We start from the raw sequence: 18,658 nt of genomic DNA, 5'->3' as shown, positions 1-18,658 counted from the left end.
CAGAAAACTTGCTCTTTTTGTTTGCTCTTCTGTGAACAATTTTTTTTTTTTAAACTAAGGTATTTTGAATTAAAACATTTCTGGTATTTCTTATCTCTTAACCCACACATAATTTTTCTTGATGACTCCAAGCATAATTACACATGAATTCAGATGATTCTAATTTTCTGTAGCATATTGATACACTTGGAGCCTACCTAAGAGGTCTAGGGCAATTTATCTCAATAGGTGTAACTAGAATGCTAGACTTTAAAAGTATTTACAGGAGAACCTATAGGTTTGTGTTTTCTGGGTTTCTTTTTTTTTTTTTTCTTTTTTCTTTTTTTTTTTCTTTTGGTGTCTCCTTAATTGTTAGGGCTGTCAGACATCCCTTTTCCCAGGTATCATGTATCTGCTTCTGGTAACCACGAAACAAGTTATTACTTTTGATTTATGTTGAGCATATTTATTAGAATAAACTTGGATGCATATAATATTCAGAACAGAAGTAGCAGCAGCTAAAACAAGGTGGTAAGTTACTTCTGTCTCACAGGTAAGAAACCAGACATAGGCAGTCCAAGATGAGGAGGGCTCATCTTGAATTTCTTAGGGATTCAGTCTCCTTCTAGCTCTCCACTGCAACATCTACAGGCCATGTTACTTACCATCACAGTCCAAGAAGACTCCTAGAACCACCATAGCAGGGCAGCCAGCAGATTGGAAGGAGGGAAGGCAGAAGGGCTGGGTCCCACCTTTGTGGACTACTTCCTGGGTGGCCTATAAGACAACATTTCTGCTTGTCTTTAATTGGTCAAAAGTTTATCACACTTACAGTTGTAAACATGGTTTTTATCTGGCTTATGACTTCCCCTGAACAAACCTGAGTTTCCAATATTAAGTAGAAACGGAAGAGCGGTTGCTGGGGCCAACCACTAGCAGCCTCTGCTGTAGCCCAATACCACATATCCTAGCCTCTTAGAAACTTGTGTAGAGATCCTAAATAATGTGGGTTTCTCCTAGTAAGTAAAATGAATGGCATTTAATGCATGGACATATACCTTAATCGCTCCAAGGCCTTTAAAAATTTTTCCAGATTCTCAGCTGGGTTCTGAATAAATTCATTACATAAATGGCATTTGAACAAATTGGAGGTGCTATTGTGGCTGGAGTGAATACTTATCTGTAAAATTCTTTCCTAGAATTCAAGAAATTCTGGTTTGCCATATCGCATAGATGCATTCCAAATATGGGAGTTTCCTCTCGAAGTACGTGCATTGAGTATGTGCAAAAATTGTATGTGGCCTGAACAATTCAGATTGGAGCCTTATATTTGGTTACATCTACTCCCCTTATCACTGTTTCTCATCTTACGGAATTTATACCAGGACCTACTGGAAATAACTTTTTCACATTACATAATTCCTGGAGTATAAGTGAAATCTTATATTTGGTTTGTTTTCTACATTTTGTCTCTCTAAATCTATTCCTTGCAACGTTTGAAACTTTGCAGTGAAGAAGACAAAGTACATGTGAAAACAGGATGCCAATTTGCACATTTAATGTATTTGTGTTTGGCAAGGATCGCTGTGGGCATTATTTTTGTTTCCCTGGTATTTGGTTTAAAATTAAAAACCTTTGCATGAACTTGATGTATGTCTGATCTAGAAGGGGGTCTCCTGCCCCTGTGCCCTTGGGTGACTTAGTTCTCTGGGTAACTCTCAGGGCAGCACACATGCTCTTCTGGTGAATTGTACAGGCTGGATTTTAACTGCCCTGACCTAGCTGTGCCCACAAATGTGACTTTTGTCTGTGAAGCAAATATGAAAAGTGGAAACAGCATTTAGCTCACTACTGGGTTGATGAGCAGCTGCTGTGCACTAATACAGCTGCACTGGTTGTTTACAGCTGCCCTACCAGGTGTCAGATATTTTGAATATCTCCCCTAGTAAGGATTGGATAGATCTTCCTACTTATATACCAAGGACTCACCAATGCAAGATTTCCAGCGCTTCTAGACATCCACCCCACACACCATCTCCTACACCTCAAGCTGTCCACAATTCCCAGCCAAGCCTGGGGAGAGGTGCCTGTGCTGGGCAGGTGATGCAGAGTCCTTTGTCTTCTACATTTGACATATGGACCACTGTTCACTCTGTTTTTACTCCAGCATCTCAGCCATTCCTGGCCTCAATGTGTTCACATGAAGTTATAACAATGGGAGTAAATGCTTTGTTGATGTACCATTAAAAGGAAAAGGTGAAATAACAAGATAGCTTAGGCATCTTCCTTCTGCACCCTCTGCAGGCATCTGCCTCCTCTGTGCGTTCTGCCTAGACTCACATATTACTGCAGAAGAATGTGCTAAATGCTGGGGAGCTATGGAAATGACTGCAAATTAGTCCCTGCCCTCAGGTGCTTACAGTCCAGTGGTGGAAATGGTGAGAAGCCACAGTGATGAAGATGAAGGATCTTGACCTAACCCAGCCCTTCCTGTGAAGAAACTTAAGTGGGGAGAGAAGAGAAAAGATGGGTATCTTAGTCTGCTCAGGCTGCCATAACAAAATATCATACACTGGGTGGCTTGAACAACAGACGTTTATTGTTTCATAATTTTGAGGCTAAAAGTCCAAGATCAAGGTTCAAGTCAGTTTGGTTGTTGGTGAGAGCTCTTCCTGGCTTGCAGACAACTCCTTCTTGCTTGTCTGCATGTGGCATTTATTCAGTCTGTGCACTGAGGGGAGCAAGTTGCCAAGCTGTCTGGTGTGTCTTCTTATATGGACTAATCCTATTGACCTCAATAGGATTATGACCTATTAATCATATCACGAATTCTTATGACCTGATTTAATTTTAATTACTTCCTTACTCCAAATACAGTCACACCTGTGGGTAGGGCTTCAACATGTGAATTCTGGGGAGACACATTTTGTCCCTAGCAATGGTTTGAGATGAAACACCTGGAAGGGGCAATGGATCTCTCAAATTTTATTTTTGTCCTCTGGAAGATTTGCTTAAACCAATTATTTATCCTCTTGAATTATCCCCATTGGCCTAACTCCCCACCTCCTAGCTTAGATCCTCAGTCTTAGAAGCTACTTCCATTTGAGGGGGATGGATGATGCTAAAAGTCCTAGAAAGAGTCAGAGTAAACGCCTGAGTGGGGAATTGAAGTCGCAGCATCCTTCAGACTGCAGTTTAGAATAACCATGTTTCCAGAACTAAAGCCAGGGCCGACCTCCAGCCTGAGATAAAATTGTTTAGAACTAGAATTTCTCCAGACTGTATTGAATAGAATATGTTTGCTCTAGGGTGGGTGCAGAAGGCAGTATGGAAAACAGAGGACAGTGTCAAGGTGAAGAAGTAAGGAGGGGGAAAAATGGAACCTGGCTGAGGAGTAAGATCTTTGGCTCTAAAAAGGATCTGAGGTTTACAGGTATATACTCAGGCCCTGTATGCCCAAGGTCTATGCCTCAAAGACCACCTTTCTGTGCGGCCCTGGACTCTGTAGATTTCCCCAGCTAGGTTTCCCACATCTCCACGTGTGTGAACAGATACTGTGGGAATTTCTTGTTCTCCCCATCCTATTCCTCCCCTGGTGGGTCACTCAGAGCCAGTGCCTAGAAGGTGGAGAAGCAGGTGTGGTCAGGGCAGAGCAGTGGACTGAACTTTGACCTCTGGGCATGTGTATAGCAGTTCCCAGGGAGAGATTGCTAAGAGTTCTATAACTCCAGGGAATATGTAGCCCTCTCCCAGGTCTGCCATGTAGCAAAACCCCAGAGGGTATGATTCACACCTAGGTCTACAGGAACGGTGCCCCAGAGTTATCCAGAGCCTGCAGGGCCATTCGAAGTGACCCTGCCTCTCCCTAGTGATCCCTAGTCCTGGGGAACTTGGTTACTGAACCCGTCTTCCATGGCAATAACAGGAATGGAAACAGAGATGATAACAACAAGCCCAAGATTTATTCATGTGCTTGTGCAAAAAGTTTGATTTTTTTCCATACCATCTTGTCGCTCTAGTACTTACCTTGATATTGGAAGTTACCTCTACTTTCATGGCTCTCCAGTCATCACCTTTCTTCTAGCTTTTCAAGGGTCAATTTGCCTAAGAAATGTAGTTATTTATTCCAAGTAAATGCTGATTTCTCTCCCTCGAATATCTAAATCTTCTCTGGGAAAAATAGGTTAATAATTCTTCTATTTACAAGGCCGATTTGATCTTGGTGGGCCAAGCATATGAAAAATTATTTAAATTAGGACAAGGTGTCCCTGAAGCTTTCAAAGCAGCAACAATATTTTTTCTTAATTATTTAAAATCTAGCAGTGATGCATGCTAATATCCAAGAATCTCTAAACCAGTGGCTCCCAATATGTGATCCCGAAAAAGCATCACCTGGGAATTTTTAAAAATGCACATTATCAGGTCCCACTCCAGATCTACTGAATCAAATCTGAGGGGTGGGGCCCCGCAATTGATGGTTTAACAAGCTCTCCAGGTGATTCTGAGGCATGCTCACGTTTGCAAAGCAGTGTTCTACGTCTAGGAAAGTGACTCTCAGTCTTGCTTGTATCTAAGAATCCCCTGGGAAGCTCTTAAAAAATCTGCCCATGGCCACACCCCAAACAAATCAGGCTCTCTGGAGGGGGAATGCAGGCATAAGTTCCCCAAGTGATTACAATGTGCCTCCAAGGTTAAGAACCACGTATTGCTTTAGGAGCAATACATCTCAAATTTTAGCTTGTATAAAAATGGCCAGGAGTACTTGTTAAATATTTATATTGTCTCCAGAGATTCTGATTCGATAGATTAATGGTAAGGCCCAGGGATTTATAGTTTAGCCAATAGCCCAGGTGCTTTTGTAGAAGGTCCATGGACCACTCCAGTACTTTAGAGCCAGAACTACCTAAAAAATCTTGAGGAAGGACTGTGCCTACCAGTGGGAATTAAGAAACCATAGCTCTGAAGACTTGAATTTGCAGCATTGATTTTATGGTGATGGATGGTAACTTAACCCTTGGTGGTGATCACTTTGTAGTGTATACACATGTTGAATTATAATGTTGTACACCCAAAACCTATACCATGTTATATACCAATTTTACCTCAATAAAAAATAAAATGTTTTCAAAAGTTGCAGGCCAAAAAAAAAAAAAAATTCCTCACATTATTGCATGGAGAGGGTGGGAAATGGAACTGCAGAAAGGTGGTGAAGTTGTTCAATTACCATGTCCCTGTCAACCACTGATTTCCTTAACTTTAGGAGCTAATGAGCTCTCTTGGCAAAATAATGAAATCAGGAGACTGACCCAAACAACCCCTTAAATTGCATGGTCCTATGTTAGAGGATAGCACATTCTAACAAAGCAAATTCCCACACCAGGAGCAGGGCAGCAGCATGAAAATGACAGACTCTAGAGTCAAGCAAACCTGGATTTGAAGCTGGATGTCACCACTTGCTAGCTACGTGACCTTGCACAAGTTACTCATCTCTTGACTCTGTGTTCTGATCTGTCAAACCAGGATACTGATACCTCCCTCATAGGGCCATTGTGAAGATTAACATGAAAAGCACTGGGCACCCACTAGCCTCACACAAAGGGTAGCTATTGTTATTCTGCTGTTTATTGACCAGAGTCTGTTTTTTAATTTATTGTACCAAATGTCTTTCAGTAGTTTTGACATCCTGAGAAATTCCTCCAGTCCCCTGTATAGACACAGCATTCACAAGAAGCTTTAAATGAAAGCAACTAAGAATGGATAATCTAGGGAATATTTTTACAAGCCTTGTGCCTGATTTGGACCTCCAAATGATTCCCAAGTCTGTTGAGCAAACTGTACCCATAGCAATTTGACTGGTAAGAAGCTAAATTGGGGGGAAAAATTCTTAAATATTTTCCCAGCTGTGTTCTAATTGTCTCCTTAGAAAGAGTATACATACATTTTTTACTGTGGTAACTTCAGGGATAGATGCTGTTAAAGAGAATTTTAAGTGATTCATACCATGTTTCCTCATTTGAGAAAGATTTTGCTAACTTTGTTCTGATAAGCCTACAGAAATTAAAGAGAATATGGTAGAGGACATTAAGAATTAAAGTTGGGAAAAAATTCAAGGAGTCATCCAGTTTATTTTTTGAGTTTTAGAAAGTCTAGCCTGACCCTCATGATGGCCTGAGGCAGATGGTGGCTTCTGTGAACCTAAGTTTTTTCTAAAGTGAAACGCTCCTTAGTGTTCGGCTGCACTCCCCCTGCCACAGGATAAACACGGCTCCTTGGGTGGGTCGAGGATGGAGAGGATCTGGGTATTTGCTCCCCTCGTAATTACCCAGCAGACACTTAAGAGGACAATTGAGTCATCCTCTAGCCTCCTTTTTTCCAAGAAAAAATCCAGTTCCTTAAAACCTGCCTCATAGGCTCTCTTTTCCAACGCTTTAATCACGTCTCCTTTGTGTGCCCTGGCCACGTGCCCTGCTTCTCTTCTCAGCTGTGGCTCTCAGAACTGGACCTGGTCCACAAATGAGGACCTGACAGTGCTGACAGCAATAGGAAAGCCCCTCTGTTTCCGTAATCACTTTTAAGCCAAGAAAGTAGTTATCAATCATCCCTGAGTACCTCCCAGGCTTTGTTCTAGAAGGTGTGGATAACTCTGCTGTCACAGAACCAGGCAGAACCACATTGGAGTGGGGGGGGGGGGTGGTGTCAGTCAAGCAAGAGATTGTGCCCCTCTTGGCTCCAGGGGTCTCTTGCCTTGAGATCCATTATTTCCAGGTCTTTTTCTTTCTTTTAAATTTTTTCTATTTTTTTAAAAAAATTTTAAACTTATATTTGTTTCAGGTACACAATGTGGTGATTCAATATTTGTATACCTTGCAAAATGATCACCGCAATTAGTGTAGTTAACATCCGTCACCATACAGAGTTACACCTTTTTTTTCTTGTGATGAGAACTTTTGAGATTTACTGTTACCAATGTTCACATATGCAATACTGTATTATTAACCAGGACCAGCCCAGGTGGAGTGATTCCTCTCTCAGAGCACTTGGTAACCAGGGTGTCGCCATACCTTTTCGCCTCTCCCTGTTTACCATCTAACTTCTTGTGGGAATATCTGCACTCGTGATCTTTCCATCTTCATCTCTCACTTAGTCTTCAAGCCTCTAAGATCTGACTTTACCCACCGTAACTAAAACTACCCTCTCACAGCCCCGGTAATCTCTGGAAAGCAATTTCAGTGGGCACTTTGACAACCTCCGTCACATGACCTCTCTGCAGTGTTTGACACCTTTCACCACCACCCTTCTGGAAACAGTGTCTCTCTCCTTTAGCTTTCATTGCCTCATGTCTTGCCACTCACTACCTCATTCTCTTTGTGCTACAGCCATGTATAACTCTTTGCAGTTCCCTGTGTAGGGGCTGTGGTGTTGACGCCACAACACAAACCAAGCAAAATACTCTCACTCCCCTTCTAGCAATTTGATCTGGAAGGAGCAAATGACGCAGTCCTGGCCTGTAAGATATAAAGGGAAGAAAGATTTTCTTACTCCTGAAGAATCACTTGGAAGCAAGAGTATCTTTTCTTATGGGAAGGATACAGTAGAAGGCGAGGAGGGAAGCACCTGGAGAGCACAGAGCAGGGAAGTTGAACCTGTGTGTGCCCTACTGGAGGCCCACACTACGTATGACCTTGTCGTGCAAGATAATAAACTGTCTCATAGGTTATCGAGTGTGAGTTTTATGAGTTTTATTTACTGATGATACTGAACATTTCTTCATATGTTCATTGCCTGTATGTGTTTCTGCTCCTGATAAAAGTTTTCAAATTTCTTTTGTGCTTTTTTCTAATTTTATGTTTTTTTCTTATTGATTGGTAGAAATTCTTTATATTCTTAATACTAATTATGTGTGTATTGCAAATATTTTCTCTCCGTTTTACTTTACTCTTCATTTTCTTGATATCTTTTGGTATAATTTATCATCATTAATATAATTTAATATCATTAATATAGTTTATGTTCGTAGCAGATGCTTTTTAAGAAAAAATCTCATAGAAGAAATCTTTCCCTATCAAAAGGTCTAAATCATTTACTATTTTCTGTCTTAAATTTTAAAGTTTTATTTTTTGTATTTAAATCCTTAATTCATCTTGAGGTGATTTTTGTATGTGGTAGGATACATACTTTTCCATTTGTATTGTTCCTTCGGCCTGGGCTAAATTCTACTTATTCATGATATGTTATCCTTTTTATATATGGCTGAACTATGGTTGGATTTGTTTTGCTAATATTTAAAAATTTTTTGCATTTCTTTCTTGAGGAATATTGGTCTATAGTTTTGTTTTTTGTTTTTCTTTCTTGTAATGTTCCTGTGGTTTTCGTTATCAGGGTAAAACTAACTTTATAGAATGAGTTGGAAAGTATTTTTACATCTGGGATTTTCCGGAAGAGCTTGTATAGAATTGATATTATTTCTTCCTTAAATCTTTTCTAGAATTCACCAGAGAAGTCATACGGGCTTGGAATTTTCTTTGTGAGAACATTCTTAACTACAAACTCAATTTTTAATTAGATACAGGGCCATTCATGTTATCTATTCTTTTTTTTTCCAGATCTGTTTCCTTCTTTTTACTTTAAAAAAATTTTTTTGGATCTTTTTAAAAAAATATATTTATTTATTTATTTATTGGCTATGTTGCGTCTTCGTTGCTGCGAGCGGGCTTTCTCTAGTTGCAGAGAGCGGAGGCTGCTCTTCGCTGCAGTGCACGGGCTTCTCACTGTAGTGGCTTCTCTTGTTGCGAAGCACAAGGCGCGTGGGCTTCGGTAGTTGTGGTACATGGACTCAGCAGTTGTGGCACACAGGCTTAGTAGCTCTGAGGCATGTGGGATCTTCCCAGACTAGGGATCGAACCCATGTCCCCTGCATTGGCAGGTGGATTCTTAACCATTGCGCCACCAGGGAAGCCCTCTTTTTACTTTTTTATTTTATTTTCCTTTTTATCTATTTATTCTTAAGTGAGTTTCGGTTGCTGTGTCTTTCAATGAATGTACTTATTTCATTTTGGTTTTAAAATATTTGCATAAAGTTATTCATAATATTATTTTATTATCATTTTAATATCGGTAGGATCAGTAGTAATGCCCTTTCTCTTTTCTCCTTGACATTCGTCATTTCTGTGTGTGGTAGGATAGATATCTCATGGCTTAGTGAATATGAGCTGTTCCATAATCTTTGACTAGAGCAACAGGTTTGATGATGCAGTTCAGATCTCCTATATTCTCACTGGTTTTGTGTCTGCCTGTCATTTCTATCAATTATTGAGAGTGCAGTATTGAAAAAATTATAGATTTGTCTGTTTCTTTTAGTTCTGTCAGGTTTTGCATTGTGTACTTGAAACCCTGTTATTAGTTTCATATGCATTTAGAATTTTTATGTTCACTTAATGAATTGATTCCTTTATTATTGTGAAATTTCCTTCTTTATCCCTCATATTCCTTTTTCTGAATTGACTTCATCTGATATTTATATCTCCATTCCAGCTTTCCTTTGATTAGTGTTGGTATATCTTATTTCATCTTTTCAAATTTAATTTGTCTATATCTTTAAAGTCCATTTCTTGTAGACAGAAAATATCTGGGGATTGTTTTTCTATCAAGTGTGACAGTTTTGCTTTTTAACTGGAGTGTTTCTGCCAATTATATTTATTTTTGTCATTGCTGGACTTAAATTTACCATCTTGGTCTCTGTGCTCTATGTGTCTCATGTGATGTTTCTTTTGTCCCTCTGAAATTTCAGCCATTATTTCTTCACAAAAAATTCCCCCCCCCCCCCCCCGTCTCTCGCATCTGCTTCTGGAATTGCAATTGCATATATTTTAGACAACTTGACGTTGTCTCACAGATTATTAATGCTCTGTTAATTTTTCTTCAGTCTTTTTTTTTTCTATATGTATTTTATTTTGGATAGTTCTATGTCCTCAAATTAACTGACCCTTTCTTCTGAAGTACCTAGTCTTTTAGGTACTGGGTGTGATTAATCCCATATAGTAATTTTTCATTTCATATATTATAGTTTTCATTCTTAGCGGTTTACTTTTGATTTTAAAATACCTTCCATTTCTTTCCTCATTATTTTTGTGTTCATATGGGGCACGTTGCTTGAAGTCTCATCCCAACAGACTGTTTGAATTTTTCCTCCCTGCAATGTGGTCTGGAATGTCTCTCTGAAGTAATCACAGAATTTAACCTGGTTTAGCCTTTCTCAATGATTATTGTCCTGCCCTGACTATTGTTCAGTGTCTAAAAATCATTGGCTCATAAATTTTGCCTCTTTTTTTAGTGGTTTAATGCAGTAGAGCAAACCCAGCCCCTGTTACTCCATAATGGCCCATAGCCTTCACTTTAGAAAGATATTTCTGTTAGATATAGAATTCTATGTTGACAGCATTTTACTTTCAGCATGTTAAAGCATGTTTTGCTTTTCAGTGTGTTAGGATGTTATCTTCTGGCTTATGTTATTACTTTTTAAAATATTTATTTACTTATTGGCTTCATTGGGTCTTTGTTGCTACACGCGGGCTTTGTCTTGCTGCGGTGAGCGGGGACTGCTCTTCATTACGGTGCACGGGCTTCTCATTGTGGTGTCTTGTTGCAGGGTACAGGCTCTAGGCACGCAGGCTTCGGTGGTTGTGGCACGTGGGCTCAATAGTTGTGGCACACGGGCTTAGTTTCTCCATGACATGTGGGAATCTTCCTTGATTGGGGATTGAACCCATGTCCCCTGCACTGGCAGGCAGATTCTTAACCACTGCACCACCAGGGAAGTCCCCTGGCTTATGTTATTTTTGACAAGACATTATTATTCCATTTTCAATGACTTTCCTCCTGGTCATAGGTCACATTTTCTTGCTTCTTCTCCAGTCTTGTATTTTTTAAATGGATGCTGGAAATTGCCGTTTTGCATTTTTGTATGTCTGTATTTTGTTGTCTTTCTGATTTCTGTGTCCTCAACTCATTACTCAACTTCTGTACTCTGCTTGGGTTCCTCTACCTCGTGATATGGTCTGGAAAGTGCCTCCGTGTAGAAAGCCAGAGTGATCATAGGACCACTTTATTTGATTTCCTTTCCTCAGAGGTCACTTAACTGAACTGCTTGTTTTCCAATATCTGAAAGCTTACAGATTTTTGCCTGCATTTTGTTCAGTTTTCTAGTTGTTTACAGTGGGAGCATAAGTCCAGTACCAGTTACCCTGTTATTTTTTGCCAAAAGCAGAAATTGTCACATTATTAAAAATAACTATGCAACTAACAAGCACACAATTAAATAAGGGTTTTCATGCATTAACCAAGGAAGAGTAGTATCATGAACCATGAATTATGATTAGTCCAATCCCACACCACGAGGCCCTTTTTGAAATAAATTGAAAAAACCAGTTCCACATTTGTATTATCTATTATTGCATTCAATGCTGAAAGCCCACATAGTTTAGCAATATATAATTTTTGCAATGATGCACAATTGTGGGGCTGGTATATGCCTTTTATTTTTCTCTGTTGTGGCCTTATTCTCTTAAGTACTATTAAAAGGTATTATATGCCTTAGGAGTATTTGTTATTTGGGCCAGTCTTAAAGATTTCTGGACTAATTCTTTCAGAATGAAAAGGGTGCACTAGTTTCTCAGAATTTACTCCATGCTCACATTTTCCTTCTTTCTTGAATATCTCATTTCTGTCTATAACTGTTAAGATTCTACTCCTTCAATATTCAAATGACATGTCACCTCCTTTAGTTATTCCTTCCTTGTCAATATCTTTAAGTTGAGACTTTGCTTCCTCTCCTCTGTATTTCCACATTTCTTGGTTTATACTTTACATAGGATAGTTATTAATTCTAAATTATATTGTAATTGTTTGTACAGATGTCACATTTCCCCCCCAGTAGACTGTGAGTTCACTGAAGGAAAGACTAAATCGTAATCTTTGAGCTCTCATAGCACCTTGTACCATGCCTCTCAAATAACTGTGGTTAGTAGATCATTGTTAAATAAATGGTGAAGGAAAATGGAAGAGATTTCAAGACAAGCTGCCCTGAATCTACCGTTTTTACCTAAACCTAAACCCAGCATTATGGATTGCAGTCTAATGATGCAGGCATCACTGTTCTCTGAACACAGGCTTCAGAGGTCAGTGGTCCTGATGTGGCTACAGCTCCTGCCAACTTCTCCTCATTCTGAGTTGCCATGGAGGGTGGATGTTCACAGAATTGGTGGTAAGACCAAGTTTCTTCTCCTTTTCACCTGTTCTATTCCTCCGCCAATCCCTTACCCCATCGTCAGTCTCCCTCAGTCTTTGAAGCTTTAGAAGCTCCTGTGAACTACTGACAAAAGGTCTCAGTCATTTCTGTATGTGTGCCTGCCCATGGAGAGCAGTGGCGTGTGTTTAAATGACACTTTCTCAGTCCCTCTCTAGTGCAGCTTCCTGCTTTGAAAACGCTCTGGAGTCAGTGGCTTTCTGCCTCTGTGAACTTTTCTCTCCTCAGTGTGTTGGCTTATTTGCCTTTAACCACCCTTTGATTGCAGAATTAGTCTTCAAATCTCTACATTCGTTGAGAGTCTAAGTGAGCTGGAGGGCATGGTGCAACTTAAGCAAGGGAAGGCTTGTGGATGTACTTCTGGCTCTTTGTTGAGATCAGTCCTCAGTTACTTATGGAGTAACAATTTCTGGATGCCATGCAGTGCCCTGGGTACTGGAGGTGCAAAGCTGAGTTAAGTTTTGACCTCAAGGAACTTACCGTTTAGATGGAGAGATTGATAAACAGCAAACAAGCATACGATTTATGAGTGCAATCACAGAGGATGAATAACAGATAGGACCATCTGGAAATCTAAAGAGGAAACAACTTTGCCTGGAGACAGTGGTATGGTATCTCAGTATCCTGAGGAAGGTAACGTCTAAGCTGGGTCTTTCAGAATGGGTAGGAATTCATCAAGTGGAGAGAGTAGGTGAAGAGTTCAGTAGGAGGAAATAGCCTGTGCAAGGGCCCGGAAACATGAAAGACTATGGTTTGTTTGGTACATTTGGGTGGGAGGCAGTGAGAGGGACTCGTTGGAAAAGTACACCTGAGCCAGACTGCCCTTTTTATGATCTGTGAAGAAATGTGAATTTGTTTCCATAGGCCCATGTTTCCTAAATTTTGGTCATGTTTCTACCACTTTCACATTATCACCATATACAATGTATAATATCTGTACCACTGTTTACTTAACACTTTAAATCAACTCTAACTCACCTAACTTAAAATAGTTTATTATGTAATATTTAATTACTTTAGAAAGAATATATATCACATATATAAATTATGAATCAGAATAGTAGAATGGATACTTGTGAACTCATTATCCAGTAGAAGTAGAACATTTTTATCCAGCCTAAGAACTAAAACATTTCCAACTCCATTGTTCTACTTGTATGCTTCTTTCCTGTGTTATCTCCTTGCCTCCCCTGAGAGATTACCACTATCCTATACTTTGTGTTCATTATTCCCTTGGGTTTTGAAGAATGACTTTACTTCCTATGTATAGATCCCTAAAAAATATATCACTTAGCTTTGGTTTCTTTTTTTGTTTGTTTTGTTTTTTGTTTTTATTGGACTATAGTTGATTTATAATGTTAGTTTCAGATGTACAGCAAAGTGATTCAGTTACACATATACATATATTCATTCTCTTTTACCTTTGGTTTTGCACTTTATATTTTGATTTGTGACATCCTTGTAGAAGAAAGACTGATGCAGGAACAAGCCTGAAAGCAGGGAGAGACCGTCTAGAGGTGACTGTTGTAATCTAGGAAAGAGAGGATGAGAACTGGGATTAGGGCATTAGGGAGAGGGGAGGATCCATATGGACTATTTCAAAGGCAGAGTTGCTGAAACCAAGGGACCATTTAAAAGAAATACATAGTAAGATCTTCCTTAGAAATCAGCCCTCTGTGACGTTTCTAATACTAAAACTCTTTGTTTAGTTTATTGATAGATATAGTTTGAATTTTGACTCTCGATGTGCTGGTGATTCCCTGTGGTTTCCAGGGAACAGGGAAAAACAAACCCATATGTCTCCTTCCTAGAAGGTCTGTCCTGTGACTTTTAAAGATAAGGAAATAAGCCAGGTACTTTTGAATGGTATTTAAGGTGTGGTACTTTACGATCCTACTAGGCAGCTGAACCAATCCTCTGATCTTGGGTTTCTTTTTTAACTCCAAAACAAGTCCTTCTGTCCAGGCCATAGTGTCTTGAATTTCCTTTTTAAATTCACCACACCCAGATTTTCCCCATATTTTTTAAAACAAAAATGTCATCTTTTTGTAATTTGTCTGTACAATATCACTATTGTTTTCGGAATGACTTTGGAAAGACCCAACAATTTGGGCAATATTTGCAAATTGTAGTTAATTTAAGGCTGTCTACACTAAGGAGATTTTTAACTTTAAAATAAGAGGTTGAATTAGCCAGTTTTATTGAGACTAGAGCAATTAACTTGTAATTTGTGGTTGGCTGGAAACAGCCACTCACTGGAAGGGGAGCCTGGGTACTCCCCCAGGCCCTCACGACGACCTGGATTAAGCAATGTGAGCAAAGCAGAGTGATTTGGAAGAAGCATCCTCCAGCCAGGAGACCACTCATGCTACACCAATTAGATCTGGAAACTGGTTCAACACATTGGATCAGAAAACAACCACACAGCAGAAGTTTTTAAGAAAATACAAAGCGATCGCTTGTGAAAATATAAGTGAAATATAGTGACTGTCAGGTTAATTTAAGTCCTCTTTTGAGAGTCAATATGCCCTCCTACCTTTTAGTCATTTAGTTTCTTTAGTTTGAGCCAGACTGGTTGCTCAACAAGCTATTTGACAGTCTAGGAGATCCAGTTATTGGGAGACAAAATGTCTTGGATAAATTAGCCATGTTCATCAGGAGTAGAATTGAAATAGGCCCCCTTGGTTCCTCAAGCCTCTGCTTGGCTGTGGCCTCTTAGACTATTCAGGTCAATTAAACTAATATTTATTTAGTGCCTGTTATGCAAAAGCTCTGTGCTAGGCACCCCGCTAATACTGTATTACTTTCCTAATGGACTGGGCAACTTGGGAAGCTCTCAAATAGGTTATAACAGGGTCCTCTATCTTATTCTGAGGAGGAGATGCTGTTTAACTCCAAACAAACTGAACAGACTGGGGAAAGGAGGGAGGGCGTGAATGGAGACCCTGAGGGGAGTAGCTCTGTTGTCTCAGTGGAAATTCTGACAAACGTGAGGCAGGAAGCCTAGTGCAGAGAGGGATTTGGGGCGGTAAGATGGTAGGATCTACTCTTCGATGCTCGATGAGGACCTGTGACTTAACCCCAGCAGGACACAACACATTCAGGGTGTTATGGCCACCTTGATGGATCGACACACACATTCCTTTGGCGATGTTGTTCACCCAGCCAGGAATTTTATTTGACTATATACTTCTACTCTGGGGTTTTGCTCTTTGAATAGGAGAATTTTGCTTTAGTTTTATTTTTTACCTCCTGATGATGGATGGTGGGGAGGGGAAGGACAGAAGCAGATAGGAAGCAGAGAAGCTGACAAAAATGACAAAATACAGTTTTATGTTTAAATCAGAAGAGCAGAAGGCTGTTTCTTGAATTGTGACATTATTTGGTATTGAAGAGTAACATAGATGTAATTAAAGTCTTTCATCCCAACGTTTTATCCAGAGAGATCTTTTCAGAAAGTCAGGCAGTATTTATCTCATACAAGCAACCCTGGTTTATGCAGCTCATTTATGTGACAGCTGTTATGCCCATGATATCTAGACCCAGGGCCAGAAACACAGTCCCAAATCGAATCTTTCAGTACCCATGGCATGAAGGAGTGAGTATGCATACAAAGAGGGGACTGATATCCTATATTTACATAGTGCTTTTTTCTTCTTTCAAAGCATTTTCACATCTACGAGAACACAAAATGGTGTTGCTTACTGAAATTCATTGTTAATCTTTTTTTTCTAACGGTCACTTGGCCACCATTCCATAGACTGTGTTGCTGTTGAACTAAGTTTAACGAAGAATCTTAAGGTCAAAAAGGACGTTTGGTGATCTTTTGGTCTGGGGCTCAATCTGTTGGAAGCTCTAGAGTTCTTTCTTAAAATACAAATACCCCTTGGAAGAAATATGTTCCTAGGTAACAGCTTAAAATGTGATTGTTCACATATTAACATGGATTTGCTGACAGTTACCCGAAAAGAGAGAGAGGAGTTTTAAGGTGGTTAAGGAAGTTATCTAGAAGAGAAGGATGCCTCCAGGAGGGGAGGGGCATCCAGAGACAAAGTCCATCTCTCCAACTTCAACATCACCTCTCACCAGCCTTTCCCATGAAACGCCATTAGGGGTGTTTTCTTAACTTCTCTTTCTGATAGTTTGTTATTAATGTATTGAAATGCAAGAAATTTCTATATATTTTATATCTTGCAACCTTACTGAATTCATTTGGTGACACAAATAAATGGAAAGTATACTGTGCTCATGGATTGAAAGAATATTGTTGAAATGTCCATACAGCCCAAAGCAATTTACAAATTCAATACAATCCTTAGCAAAATACCCATGGTATTTTTCACAGAACTAGAACAAAATAATTCTAAAATTTGTATGGAACCACAAAAGATCCCAAATAGCCACAGCAATCTTGAGAAAGAAAGACAAAGCTGGAGGCATCACACTCCCTGTTTTCAAACTATACTACAAAACTATAGTAATCAAAATAGTGTAATACTGGCACAAAAACAGACACATAGAACAGAATAGAAAGCTCAGAAATAAACCCATGCTTATATAGTCTATGACAAAGGAGGCAAGAATAAACAATGATGAAATGAGAATTTCTTCAATAAATGATGTTGGGAAAACTGGACAGCTACATACAAAAGAGTGAAACTAGATGACTTTTTTACACCATATACAAAAATAAACTCAAAATGGATTAAAGACTGAAATGTAAGACCTGAAACCATATATTTTCCTGGGAGAAAATATAGACAGTATGCTCTTTGATATCAGTCTTAGGAGTATTTTTCTAGGTATGTCTTCTCAGGAAAGGGAAACAAAAGCAAAAATAAACAAATAGGACTTATACTGAAAAGCTTTTGCACAGTGAGAAATACCATCAACAAAACAAAAAACAACCTACTGAATGGGAAAAGATAATTGCAGATGATATGACTGATAAGGGGCTAATAACCAAAATATATAATGAATTCACACAATTCAATATCAAAAAAACAAATAATTTGATTAAAATATGGGCAGAGGACTTGAGTTGACATTTTCCAAAGAAGATATACAGATGGCCAACAGGCATATGAAAAGATGCTCAACATCTCTATCAGGGAAATGCAAATCAAAAACAGTGAGATATCAGCTCACACCTGTCAGAATGGCTCTCATCCAAAAAGACAACAAATAGGGAATTCCCTGATGGTCCAGTGGTTAGGTTAGGACTTGGCACTTTCACTGCCATGGCTCAGGTTCAATCCCTGGTCAGGGAACTAAGATCCCACAAGCAATTCGTGGCATGTCAAAAAAAAACAACAACAAAAAACAACAAAAAAAGAACCCCTCCCCTCCCCCCAAAAAAACCTTATGATAAGTGATGATGAGAATGAATGTGGAGAAAAGTGAACTGTCTAAAAATGCACTATTAGTGGGAATGTAAACTGGTACTACTACTACGACGACGGAAAACAGTACGGAGTTTCCTCAAAAAATTAAAAATACGACTGTGATACAAGCTAACAATTCCACTTCCAGATATTTACCCAAAGAAAATGAAAACACTAATTCAAAAAGATATCTGCACCCCGACGTTCATTGCAGCGCGATTTTCAGTAGCCAAGATACGGAAGCAACATATGTGTCTACCAATAGATGCATGGGTAAAAAGATAGATGGCTGTATTTATATATCTCACAATGGAATACTACTCAGCCATAAAATAAGAACGAAAGCTTGCCATTTGCTACAACATGAATGGACCTAGAGGGTGTTATGTGAAGTGAAACAAGTCAGAGAGAGACAAACACTGCATGATTTCACTCATATGGAGAATCTTAAAACAAATGAAAAAAGATATCAAAAGAGAAACAGACTCATAGATACAAAGAAAGAGGGTGCTAGAAAGGGAGTGGGAGGTGAGGAGATGGGCAAAATAGGGGAAAAGGATTAAGAGGTACAAACTTCCAGTTACAAAATAAGTCATGGGGATGTGATGTACGACGTAGGCAATATAGCCAATAATGTTGTAATAACTTTGTGTGGTGACAGCTGGTAACGGGACTTCTCATGGTGATCATTTCCTAATGAATAAAGATATCAACTCACTATGTGGTACACCTGAAACTAACACAATATTGTATGTCAATTATACTTCAGTTTAAGAAAACTGCGTTAGTTGCCTCCACTCTCTGCTCGCAAGGGCCTCTGCAGTTTTCCGACAGCACCTATCACTCTCAGTGTATTTGCTTGGTTAACACACGAATTCTGTCCCTAGACTTTGCGTTCTTTGGGGTCAGGGACTTGTGTCCCTCACCATTGCTTTCCAGCATTTCTGCGTATAATAGAGACTCAGGAAATAATTATGGAATGGATGAAAACCTT

At 39.3% G+C, this 18,658-nt stretch overlaps 1 non-coding gene across 1 annotated transcript; it reads left to right on the top strand.

Annotated features, from left to right (window-relative positions):
• Positions 1-17,473: 17,473 nt before the first annotated feature.
• On the top strand, positions 17,474-17,550 carry TRNAE-UUC (transfer RNA glutamic acid (anticodon UUC)). The gene has a single exon. It is a non-coding gene; the product is annotated as a tRNA-Glu (tRNA).
• Positions 17,551-18,658: the final 1,108 nt, after the last annotated feature.

This window comes from Hippopotamus amphibius, chromosome 8, assembly GCF_030028045.1.
Source record: "Hippopotamus amphibius kiboko isolate mHipAmp2 chromosome 8, mHipAmp2.hap2, whole genome shotgun sequence".
Lineage (NCBI taxonomy): Eukaryota > Metazoa > Chordata > Mammalia > Artiodactyla > Hippopotamidae > Hippopotamus > Hippopotamus amphibius.
This window is presented reverse-complemented; position numbering and strand designations above follow the sequence as displayed.